Here is a 13,178-nt window from a genome sequence, read left to right on the forward strand (position 1 = left end):
GTCTACTCTATTCTAATTGGTGATGATGTAAATGTGTCACAACACACTGAAACATCAAACCTTTTTGGGGCTACATGGTGACAATGGTCAGAATGTACATGCTAACTCTTTATGCTAACAAATCCTGCTTTCTTCAAGATCACATGGACAGCTGGCCACATGTGTTTATCTATAGAAGAGATGCCACCAGCATGTAGAGAAATTGCTGGTAACGTCCTGCTATCAGATACAATAGAACTCTTTCAGATGCCTCATGGAGTCCATGTCTCAGCATGTCTCAGTGAGTCAAAGCTGTTTTGACAGCATATTAGATGGGTGGTCCTAATATGTTGTATATCCGTGTATATGTTGCTAACTCTGTGTTTCTCTCTCTTGGAGCTCTTCTACACATTAGGCAGCCACCTGTCGTGCTGCGAGAAGTCTCTTTGAAATTCCCCACTAGCACACTGACTATAGAGGCAAATTAAATTACACCAACTTTTCATAACGCATCTGTCACCGGATCCCAGGTGAGTGGGAAGGCATCAGTGATTCCCTTTTGTCCTCTGATTCAGTCGCTCAGCAAGGCTTCTCTTGTTAAATTTCTACTTCTAACCTCTAAAGAATTAACATATTAAAAAATAATTTCGCACAGTTCTCCGGCGTCTTTGCCTATGGCTCTTTAAAGGGATGAATTGAATTACGTAGGCAGAGTTAAAGGATAATAACAAAGCAAGGACAAAGACAATTCAATTACAGAACAATGGGATAGAAAAACTGCTTTTAAAATGCTTTAGATGTTTTTAGCATAGGCATAACATTATGACCACTGTCAGGTGAAGTGAATAACACTGATTATTGCTTCATCACGGCACCTGTTAGTGGGGGGGGATATATTAGGCAGCAAGTGAACATTTTATGGGCGAGCGTGAGGATTTGAGCGAGTTTCACGAGGGCCAGATTGCGATGGCTATACGACTGGGTCAGAGCATCTCCAACACTGCAGCTCTTGTGGGGTGTTCCTGGTCTGCAGTGGTCAGTATCTATCAAAAGTGGTCCAAGGAAGGATCAGTGGTAAACCGGCGACAGGGTCATGGACGGCCAAGGCTCATTGATGCACGTGTGATCCGATCCAACAGACGAGCTACTGTAGCTCAGATTGCTGAAGGGGTTAATGCTGGTTCTGATAGAAAGGTGTCAGAATACACAGAGCATCACAGCTTGTTGCATATGGGCCAGCAAAAAGGGGCTTAACACAATATTAGGAAGGTGGTCATAATGTTATGTCTGATTGGTGTATATACGACCAGTGTACACAATATGGCCAAAAGTATGTGGACTCAACAACACACAAAGCAAGGCTGATAAAAATTCTGGTCTGGAGGAACCAGCACAAAGCCCTGATCTCAACCCCAATGAACACTTAATGGGATGAATTAGACTTGATTGAAAGCCAGACCAACATCAGTGCAACATGTCACGAATGCCCTTTTGGAGACTGTTCAAGTCACAAAAGGGTGAAATTAATGACCACGGTTTCGGAATGGGCATCAATATGGGCATTCTATGTATCTTTTTGATTTTATACACACTTAAATGTAATATATGTGCCTGAAATACCTGAACTCAGTCAGTAGAAGGGGTGTCTACTACTTTTGGCCACATATCTCCTGACTAAAGACAAATCTGTAACTCAAGTATCATTATAATTGCAAGTTGCCCAAAAGTCTTGGGGGTTTAATATTCATATTCTGATCATGTTAGGTAAACCGATCCCTGAACGTGAAGCCATCGTTTATTGTGCATGCTCTTTCACTTGTGCCCTTTTGATCTGGCCAGCACTAAATATCAAAGCAGCTTCTAAATTGATCGGGCTGAATTAATGAAGGTGAGCCTCTTGACGTCGTAAATGTAAAATGTCATAAGAGACTTGATTGATCTGGTGCATAAAAGCTGTCAGAAGAACATCTAGACCTTCAACCTTATGACAGAAGGAGAATCTGTAATTAGAATCCTTACACAGCCGCCGCTTAAATCTAAAGCAATGAGTGTTTATTCCTGTTAGATCACAGCGGTTATGAAATCCATGCGATGTTCGTAGCGTACGAACTGTTTTCCTTCCCTCGTGCTGTTCGAATTCATTAACATCATCACCTCAATTAATACGGCTCAATCAATCACATGAATAAATGCTGCATTTTATTGCTTTTTTCTCCCACTGGTGTGTTTGTGGGGTACACATCTAAAACCAATTACGCTTACCACAAAGTTATGTAATTCCTCAGTGAACAATTAGTCAGTGCTGTTTATGTTCGATCAGACACCACATGAATCCGTTCACTTACTTACAGCATATAAAAGTAGTTTATTTAGAACGTCTTGTTTTATTACATAAGAAACTAATCCAACTATCAGATGTTCTTCAAAACTGATGTAGAAAGTTGCAGAATAGTAAGTTTGTAGCATGACAATTTTGTCAATATAAAACAACTCAAGCTATCAAGTTAATTAAAAAAATTTACACATTTTACTATTAAAGCAGCAAACTGAAATGATTAACTATAGGTGGATCAACTGTCCCAATTTTGGTTTTGTCGGCAAAAGGCTTCCTTTGGTCGTGAGTACAGATGTGACTGAAAATACACTGAAAATAACACAAATATAATATAAAACAATGAAATACAATTAAAAACAGTTAAAAATCAATAAAAATACAATAAAAGCTGCACTTTAGCTTTAATTCTTTATTGTTTTCTTGTACTTCTTAATTAGTGGACAGAACTTATGAGCAGTAATAATGAAGAGAAGTTTAGTGCTCCTGTGTCGTTCTTTTAATACATTAAGTCACACTAAGCTTTATTTTGAACCAGAAGCGTTTTAGACTCTGGGAGAAGCTGATTCTGATTCTCACAATTTCTCAGAAGCTGGAGCTGTAACACAAGTTTAAAAGTGAAACAGGGAGGAGAATCCAGATAAACACAGATACATGTGGAGCTTTCAGACTGGATCTGACGCTTATTCCACAGATGCAGATTCGTCTCATATTCACACTTTGATGATGTTTTACTGCACTGACCAAGCCGAGCTCTGAACAAAGCAGCAGTGGCACACACGTTGAGTTTAAGGGTACAAATTTCTTGACAAAGGGTGTTGAGTTTCAAAGATTTTGAGTTTAGGGGATGTTGAGTTACAAGGTACCACAATATTAATATTTAATTTATATTAATTATTAAAATGCTGTTTTTAACCAGTCATTTCAAGGATTAGTTTAAATGCTGCCCCTTGTATATATACATATACCACCATGTACACGTTCTATATTTTCAATATATTTGTAATTATTTTATTCTTACTTTATTATGTACCTAGTTTAGCTATATTGTTATTATTGCTTCTGGTCTCAAGATCTGCAGTATAACTGCAATGACAATGAAGTCTCATCTCTATGTGTTTAATCAACACTTTAACCCAGACCGAGACCTGGACTGGCTGAGTATAATAAGGATTCACAACTACACTGCAGCAGTGACTTCTAATAGAATTAAGTGTAGACAGGCCGAGTCACCGAGGATTTAAGTGTGAGACTGAACTCTGGTGAGTTTCCAGCCTGTAAAACAATTAATTCTGTTCACATTTTAAGGACTCAAGATACAGTAAAGCATCAGTGACTGACCACAATTTGACTTGATGGGCTCAATTTATGACAGGAAGCCTCTCCAAAATGGTGTGGAAAGCCTCCTGAGAGTCAATATTAGTGCCTATGTGTTTGAAATGGAATATCCAACAAGATCATGATCAGACGTCAACATACTTTTGGTCAGATTTGACTGTTTTCCTGTCGGTGTGTTTGATCTTAATCCCACTCAGCCCTGGCGTCAATTCTATAGCTGGTTGTTTTTTAAATATTAAGATCCCTGATTTTAGGGCCTCCTATAAAGAATCAGTTTATTCAGGCGTGTTGTGAAAGCTGAAACGTGGGCACTCAGTCACCATCACTTTGCAGGTGGACAAGAATAGTTTGTCATCAGGAAGCAACCACCAGGCTTTTATTTTTATGGATGTCACTGCACTTTAAAGCCATCTCAGATGTGTTCAAAGAGAAGTGCATTTTGTGAGAAAGCTTAGTGCTTTTGAGGTATTTATAGGAGTTTTTAATGGTCTGAATTTTATTCATTCAAACGTTCAGAGCAAACAACGTTTTATTTATATAAAAATACAATAAAATTAACCCTGAATTCAAATTATAAATCGTTTCTGAGTTTATTTTTGTGATTATTGAGTCCCTTTCTCTATTTTTTATAATTTAATTAATAAAAATAATAATTAATTATGAAGAAATGTATTACACACTAGCACATCAGAGCTGGGATCTGGAATACATCATATCAAGTCTCAGCTCTGCCTGCCTGCAGGGCTGAGCAGCCACATGAACAATGATTGGCCTGTTTTTCATACAGGGGTGGGATTAAGCCGGATAGGACTCTCTCATAACTGATGCAACTACGACCTCTGCTGGCTGGCTGATAGTGCCTGCAAAGAGACGGGGAGAGAGTGCGGATCAGGGTGTGTCCCTTCGTACACAGAGCTGATCCGTGGATGATCTCGTCTGGTGTGGATGGCATACGGCTGCTGCCCATCTTTCGGAGGGGGCATGGGTTAGCTTTGTTCTCCTCAATCAGAGCGGGGATTGGCATTGGTGGAGAGGAAGCGTGATGCAATCGGGCAGTTGAATGCGCTAAAACGCCGGGAGAAAAAGGGGAGAAAATGCATAAACAAAATATTTAAAAAAAAAAATTTTGTGTTTTTATTACAGTTTTTGTTTAATATTATACTTTTAGTCCATATATTCACCTTAAATGTAAAAAAAATCGTCTTTTCACTTTGTACTTATAAGAATTATAAAGAAAAACCTACAAACCCCATTTACATTAAAGTTGGGACATTTTGTAAATTGCAATAAAAACAAACAATTGTAATTAGTTAATTCTTTTAAACCTTTGTTTAACTGAAAAAAAATAAATAAATACAGATTTCTGATGTTTTGAATTTAAATTTGCCCAGATTTAGGCATGTGTTCCATCACTTATCCTATTAATTACACTTTTTAATGACTTGGGAACTAATTATACTAACTGTACAGTTTTGCAGCTGAATATTTGGCCCATTCTTGCTGGTCCATCTGGAATGAGCTCAGGTCCAAAGAACTTGATGCCATTTCGGTATAAAATTGATACACAGCTTTCTGTTTGTGTTTCAGGTTTCAGGTTGTAGTTCTTGATGCAGCGGTAGACTGCGTTAAGTGTCAACGGTTTTCCGAATCACTTTCAGTGTTTTAATTACAGAAGCCTGACAGTTGTTCATTGAATTCTGTCTGAGGGCTTTAAGGTCACACACATTCACACACACACACACACACACACATTTTTACTGACTTTGCACTAGATCCATCCATCCATCCAAAATATAACTTCAGACACACAAAGTTAAACAACAAATATTGAAGCTGAAAGATAAAGGAAGACATTTTATAATTTAAGTGTTTGAGAAGACAAGACCAGAATTAAAGAACCTCGGGGCATTTTGCTGTAAGGCTCCTGCTAGATTGCCTGTTGTGTTATTGATGCCTTTGCATCTTTAAACTGAGAAGAACATGATTAATATATCAGTGGGGAAAAGTTGCCATCTGTAAGGGGAAACCGAGTGGATGAGTTATGCTTTGCGTGCATCAGAATTGCAGACATTTTTATAAATAGGCCTGCATTCAGCAAAATAACTGCCTGCCCAAAATCTCTGCATCATTGTGGACTAAAATGGGGAAAACTGAGGACAATAGGGCCATCCGTCAAACTTTTTACGTAATTCGGCTTCTTGTACAGCATGAGTCATTTATCGATGCACTGAAAACAACAAGCCCCAGTCGGATATCTGAAGACAAGACAATGACAATGCTGGCGGCTGGTGGAGTCAGTGGATGACTGCAAACTGTTTGTCAATGCAGAACGGCGGAGTCACTAATGACTCAAGTCGAGACTCTTCGTGATCGTTTGGCACCTGTCACTAAAAGTCGGTGCTGATATTTCCAACAGATACACTGACTGACTTCCAGAAGATGTTTTTACAGAAAAATACACCGATCAGCCATAACATTAAAACCACCTCATTTTATCAGCTCCACTTACCATATAGAAGCACTTTGTAGTTCTACAATTACTGACTGTAGTCCATCTGTTTCTCTGCATGCTTTTTAAGCCGCCTTTCACCCTGTTCTTCAATGGTCAGGACCCCCACAGGACCACCACAGAGCAGGTATTATTTAGGTGGTGGATCATTCTCAGCACTGCACTGACACTGACATGGTGGTGGTGTGTTAGTGTGTGTTGTGCTGGTATGAGTGGATCAGACACAGCAGCGCTGCTGGAGTTTGTAAATACCGTGTCCACTCACTGTCCACTTTATTAGACACTCCTACCTAGTTGGTCCACCTTGTAGATGTAAAGTCAGAGACGATCGCTCATCTATTGCTGCTGTTTGAGTTCGTCAGTGGTCACAAGACGCTGCCCACGGGGCGCTGTTGGCTGGATATTTTTGGTTGGAGCACTATTCTCAGTCCAGCAGGGAGAGTGAGGTGTTTAACTCCATCAGTGCTGCTGTGTCTGATCCACTCATACCAACACAACACACACTAACACACCATCACCATGTCAGTGTCACTGCAGTGCTGAGAATGATCCACCACCTAAATAATACCTGCTCTGTAGTGGTCCTGTGGGGGTCCTGACCATTGAAGAACAGGGTGAAAGCAGGTTTAAAAAGTATGTAGAGAAACAGATGGACTACAGTCAGTAATTGTAGAACTACAAAGTGCTTCTATATGGTAAGTGGAGCTGATAAAATGGATAGTGAGTGTAGAAACAAGGAGGTGGTTTTAATGTTATGGCTGATCAGTGTGTATTGTATCTAACATGAGCATTTGTAACTTTTTTGTCCACCCACGTCTGAAAATAGGTTAGGAAAGTTCTTCAGCCAAGAAAACAAGAAGTACAGTCTTAAAAAAAAAAACTAAAACTTTCATGAAATCAATGCAGCTCTGTGTTAAAGTTTAAAAAACACTTTTACTGGGTATAATTGGGAAATTAATCTGATGCTGACCTAAGCACCTGATTTAGAGTCTTTAACAGATGACTCAGCACATGAAGGACTGAATAATTAGTGTGTATTGGTTTGCTCAAGTAAGCTAAGTATTAACACTTTGACTAGGGACTAGAGAACTGCAAAAAGAAAAATACCATTCTATTATTCGGCTTAATAAAAACCATGTTTAGCAAGGTCAGTGTGATGCGGGTAGAGCAAGATTAATCATTTGAGCTGAATATTCTACCTTAGTGTCAACCGAAACCTTCCATTCATTGGCCAGGTAATTAACAATAATGTCCCACTGTCCTATCTTCATCAAGTGCTTCTTCTATGCAACCCCCTCCGACATGTGGGCAGCATGCCGTATGCATCTTATCACTTACACCTACTGACGAGTGCAGTGCAGCTCAGCACTGTGTACGGAGAGACACACCCTGAGAGCACTCTTTTCTCATCTCTGTGCAGGTGCCAGAAGAAGTCGTAATTGCACCAGTTATGAGAGAGAGAGAGACCCCATCCGGCTTAGTCCCTCCCATTTCTGAACAACAGGCCAATCGTTGTTCATGTGGCCGCTCAGCCTTAGCTGGCAGGCAGAGCTGAGATTCGATACGATGTATTTGAGATCCCAGCTCTGGTTCCAGCGTGTGTTTTTACCGCTGTGCCACCTGAGCGGCACGCAGTACGCTCTTTCAGTACGCAAGTATGCAGTATGCACGCAACCTTGTACCAGCTTACCAAGGTCAAGTGATGCATGACGTCATATTGCCACAGTTATAACCATTTTTATAACAATTATAACAATCAGACAAAATTGATCCTGTCGTTCTCCACAAAGCTACTCAGGGTTGTACTTAATCATAACATGTTTAATGTTTGTCTTACTCCGCTTTCCACCGCCTTTCTTCTTCGCTACAAACGCCTTTGCAGCTCCAGCATGGTGGCTCGGTGGGTAGCACTGTCGCCTCACAGCAAGAAGGTCATGGTTTCGATCCCCAGGTGGGGCGGTCCGGGTCCTTTCTGTGCAGAGTTGGCATGTTCTCCCCATGTCTGCGTGGGTTTCCTCTGGGAGTTCCGGTGTCCTCCCACAGTCCAAAAATATGCAGTCAGGTTAACTGGAGACACTGAATTGCCCTATAGGTGAATGTGTGTGTGTGTGTGTGTGTGTGTGTGTTTATGTGTGTCTGCCCTGCGATGGACTAGCGCCCCATCCAGGGTGTTGCTGTGTGCCTTGCTCCCATTGAAAAGCTGGTATAGGCTTCAGCACCTGCACGACTCTAATTGGACAGTTCAGGGTTTTGTAAAACAGTAGGAATCAGTTTTTCTCATATCTGTGCTTAGTTTTTGGCTACGTCATATAATTCATATAAATAATAAGCCTTATTGGTGGTGCTTTGAAAAGGTCGAAGAAGTAAATTTACACATAAGGTGGCACAGTGGCAGGGTAAGTGGCAACGCCTAACTCCATAAATACCAAAGACACAGCCAGTACAATAAAGGATTTGCGGTGTATTATGTGAATGCAGCCTAACACTCTAACACACTGGCTTCTACAAGGATTGTAAGGTCAGGCACTAATGTTGGACAAGGAGACCTGTCCACCAAATGTAAAAGGCCACTGGAGTCCTACACACCTCATACCACGTCTTCATGGATCTCTTTTATTAGCCACACGTTGTTGTCTAGATGTTGAAGCTTCAGCTAAGACAACTACGATGAGAAATAATGATGAGAATTATTTACCAGAAATAAAGGAATAGGTGCACTGGATGAACAAAGTAAACAGGATTCTGCCGATGGCTCAGAATATGCATGTTTGTTCCAGGAACAAATGAATGAGTCTGGCTGCACGGAGCCAAAAAAAAATCTGCACCATTAAGCTTGCAGGGGAAAATAAATAAGGCTTATTAGTCAGTCAGTGTCATAAAGCCTGGCATTTGCTCTAATAGACGGAGATGGACGTATTTGTATGCACACAAGGTTTGTTCTACTAAATTTAATTGGCCTCTAGTGAACAAAAAACGGAACTTAAAAATTCAGCTTTAATTGTAAGACCCTCATAAGAATATAGAAATGGAGCTCAGAAACCCAGCACATTTAACACCATGGTGTCTTATGAGACTGGTTCCTCATTTGCTTAATCAGAGGTGTAAATATCACTCTGTTAACTGAGCCTTATGTGTGAATTCAGCACAAAAAAAGACTAACGAGAGAAAGCGATCAAACATTACAACCGTTCTTTGTCTTTGTTTCAACGTACATAAATACTCAAACTTTCTCAAACTTTTTGTAGGTTTTCTTGTCCCTGATTGCATATTATTAATATTGTTGTTTTACAGTCAGTCTTAGGTCTATAGCATTATCATATCCTTTAAAATATCCATTATATCCATCCTTCTACCTTCCTACTATCTAAATACTAAAGAAATCTGTGGAATTTGTGGATCAGTTGTCTTTGGTTACTTTACAAGGATAAACAGCCCATCTCAGCCCATCTCTCAGTACAGACTGTCTACAGAACAATGCAAACTGAAACTAAATCTAATCACCACCTGATCGTGAGTCTAAAAAAAGTATCAATCAAATAAGGATACAAATCAAATTAAAAAGGCAGCGGATATGACTCAGAGATCAGCGCAGTTCTTTTTTAATTTTAGGGAGGAAATGTAAGAAGAATAAGTAGAAGAATCTTAGGGGTTAATTATGACTGGACTGCAGACTGTGAGAGTTGCCAAATGTAATCAAGCAAGTGTTTGGAGGGTAGTGGAGGACATTTCTGTCTTTTTTAAATGTATTTAGGCAGATACAGATTTGTAATACACTATATGAAATATGCAATGTATCACAGGAAGACACGGCATCACACTTGATCCGTCAAGAAACACAAAAAGTGTCAATGATGCTTTAAAATGCAGAGTTAATTATGATGTCTCCATACGTGAAATATGCTACAAACATTCCATGTACTTAAAGAAGGAATCATGGCAGAACCGATTAGCATAAAAAGGCTTCGGGCCACATAACCAATCAGTTTTGCTTCCAGACAGTGATTGCTAGAGACGGCTTATCAGCTCCGTGATTTGTGATTGCGTTGCTTTCTGCAGACATCTGTCTGGTTTTAATGACAATGCAATCCATCTTGAGGTGACTACTAGCGTTAGTCGTTTAAACTTTTTAACGTAGTCAATTCTGTCAGGCGGACAGGATTCGAATTTGCATCCGCGGCCTGTCTGGAAAAATCAGGTCACATTTGAAGAAGACTTGAACTGTGATGGATTGTTTTCATCAGTGTGTACAATATATCCTGTTCAATCACTCTGGTGGTTTAACCTTGACTGTGAAGAAACGGACCACTCACTTTCTTAACCGCTTATCCAATTAGGGTTGTTGCCTATCCCAGCTTTTCAATGGGCGCAAGGCACACAGTAACACCCTGGATGGGGCGCCAGTCCATCGCAGGGCAGACACACATACACACACACCCATTCTAAACCCACGCTAACTCTGCACAGAAAAGACCCGGACTGCCCCGCCTGGGGATCGAACCCAGGACCTTCTTGCGACAGTGAGGCGACAGTGCTACCCACCGAGCCTCCGTGCCACCCAAGAAACAGACCACCAAATATCTATTTTTATTAAATATCTATTTAAAAGGAAATCAGACGAGTCAAATTCATATTTAGTCTGTCATTAAACATCTATTATCCATCTATTGTGTTACTGTTCCTTGGCTTAGCTCTGGGCTTAATTCTAGACCAATGAATGGAATTTAAAATCCATGTTTAGGGACGTGAAATAGGATTAAAAGAACAATTATTTTTCTCAATAATATAAATAAATTGTTATTAATTACATTTACATTTTCAGCATTTAGCAGATGCTTCTATCCAAAGTGACTTACAGTTATGACTGAACAGGATTTTGAGCAATTGAGGGTTAAGGGCCTTGCTCAGGGGCCCTAATTGCCGATGGTGGTGCTTGAACCGGCAACCTTCTGATTGCTAGTCCAGTACCTTAACCACTGACCTACCACTGCCCTATATTAAGTCTGGAGTCTGGATCCCATATTTAAGGTGTAACACTTATTTCAAGGGCCTTTATTTTGAGTCACCAACCTGCAAAGATCACACAAAGAGCACAGCATGCAACCTTGAAGGAGAAGAAATCAAATACACCTGCATAAACCTCTAGAACTTTCAATCATTTTTTAGAAGTGTGGAACACTAGGTTACCTACCCACTCATTTATTTACACCTAGGGGCATTTAGTGGCCAGTTCCTCCACAACATGTCTTTGAGCTGGGAGAAATGCATAGTTCCTGTTGGAAACTTCTTACACACAGTGCTCAGAGGCAAGGATCAAACCCAGGTACCCAGGGTCCCCAGCGTCCCCAGCTTCCTCTTGATTATCCGCTGTGCCATTCAGATGTACAGCAAAAACACACGAGAAACAGTCCATGGATCGTCACCTTTAAAAAACGCCATAGCTGCTGAGATGTTAGAAGGTAGAAGTGAGAAACGATGTTCCTTCAAGTATTGTGTAGGATTTATCTGTTAGATCTGGTGCTTGGTGCGATGTAGGAGAAGTTAAAAAATGCTTGTCATTCAGAATCAGGCTACAGTTCTGTGTGGGCTGGAAGGATTGCGAGGGTGTCGGTGATAATGGAGAGGTTTAGTGTAGGAGAGTTCTTGAACAGTAAGTACTAGCATAAGCCATTTTTATTCTTCAGCAGAGTCAATCCTCTGGCGACACCTACACTCCCTGCTGCACCACAATGCCTCCTGTAGAACAAAAACACTAAAGAAGAATTGCAATAATGGAATGTCAAAGTGAAGGAATGTATTGCTTTTGTAAATAAATAAAACTTGCTGAGCTGTCAGGAGGAAAGGAAAGTTGATTTCTTCTAAAACTAAGCAGGGGAAGAAGTTGGTGGAGATGTAAAAAAAAAAAAACAGCTTGTTATCCCAAATTACACAAAGATTTTAAGCTGCGTGGGCAGGAGGGCTATAAAGGAGAGTAGAGTCCATGACTATGTGTGGCCTGCAAGGTTTATTACTTAATCCCAATTATCCTTTCACATCTATTTAATGAGATGAATGCTAATAGTAACAAAATATAATAGTTGAAAATCTGCAATCATCTCCCAGGCACAATAATAGACTGTTACTACTCCTAAAAGGCAACTTTCTGCAAAGATTACACCAAGAGTACAACTGTTACAACTGTGGACATTGTCATGTGTTTGTATGTTGTATGTGTGTGTCTTTCAGGTACCGCCCTTCTAGGTAATGACGGCAGGTACAGAGCACCTGTAGTTAATTATTTGCCAGCGCATAAAAGGCTGGAAAGTGAAGACTTGAGGAGGAGGAGGAGTGTCGTTCGCACGTTTGGCATTCTACTACATCACTACGTAACATTATTTGGGGGCTCGTCCGGGATTTGAACCCGGGACCTCTTGCAAATAATGTTGTGCAAGTGCAATGATAACAACAAAATACTCACATAAATCTTCAGAATTTGCTAGTCTTTGTTTACATGCCAAAAATAATAATAAGGTCAATAAACTGCTTTATTCAGATAGGACTCATATAAGTCTACCCAAAAAACCTGGCCACGACGACTACTTTAGTTAATATTAGTAGGTGTAGTGCTGTGTCCACCTCTTATATACAATATTCTACTGCTTTTTAATCTAAGAGTAGACACCGGACCTACTCAACCCAGTATGCAGTGGTTACTTGGTTAAGATGAATAAATGGCTAAGGGAATGAGTGAATGAATTAATGATGCACTTTGGATACCTATGACATATTTAAAACATATAATTAGTTGTCTGGGTCAAAAGGGAGATGTGAAGGCCGCTCAGGTGGCGCAGCGGTAAAACACATGCTAGCACACCGGAGCTGGGATCTCGAATACATCGTATCGAATCTCAGCTCTGCCATCAGGCTGGGCTGGGCGGCCACATGAACAACGATTGGCCTGTTGTTCATATAGGGGTGGGATAGTAGTAAGCCGGATAGGGTCTCCTCATAACAGATGCAACTGCGACCTCTGTTGGCTGATTG

The sequence above is a fragment of the Trichomycterus rosablanca genome, chromosome 26 (assembly GCF_030014385.1).
Source record: "Trichomycterus rosablanca isolate fTriRos1 chromosome 26, fTriRos1.hap1, whole genome shotgun sequence".
Classification (NCBI taxonomy): domain Eukaryota; kingdom Metazoa; phylum Chordata; class Actinopteri; order Siluriformes; family Trichomycteridae; genus Trichomycterus; species Trichomycterus rosablanca.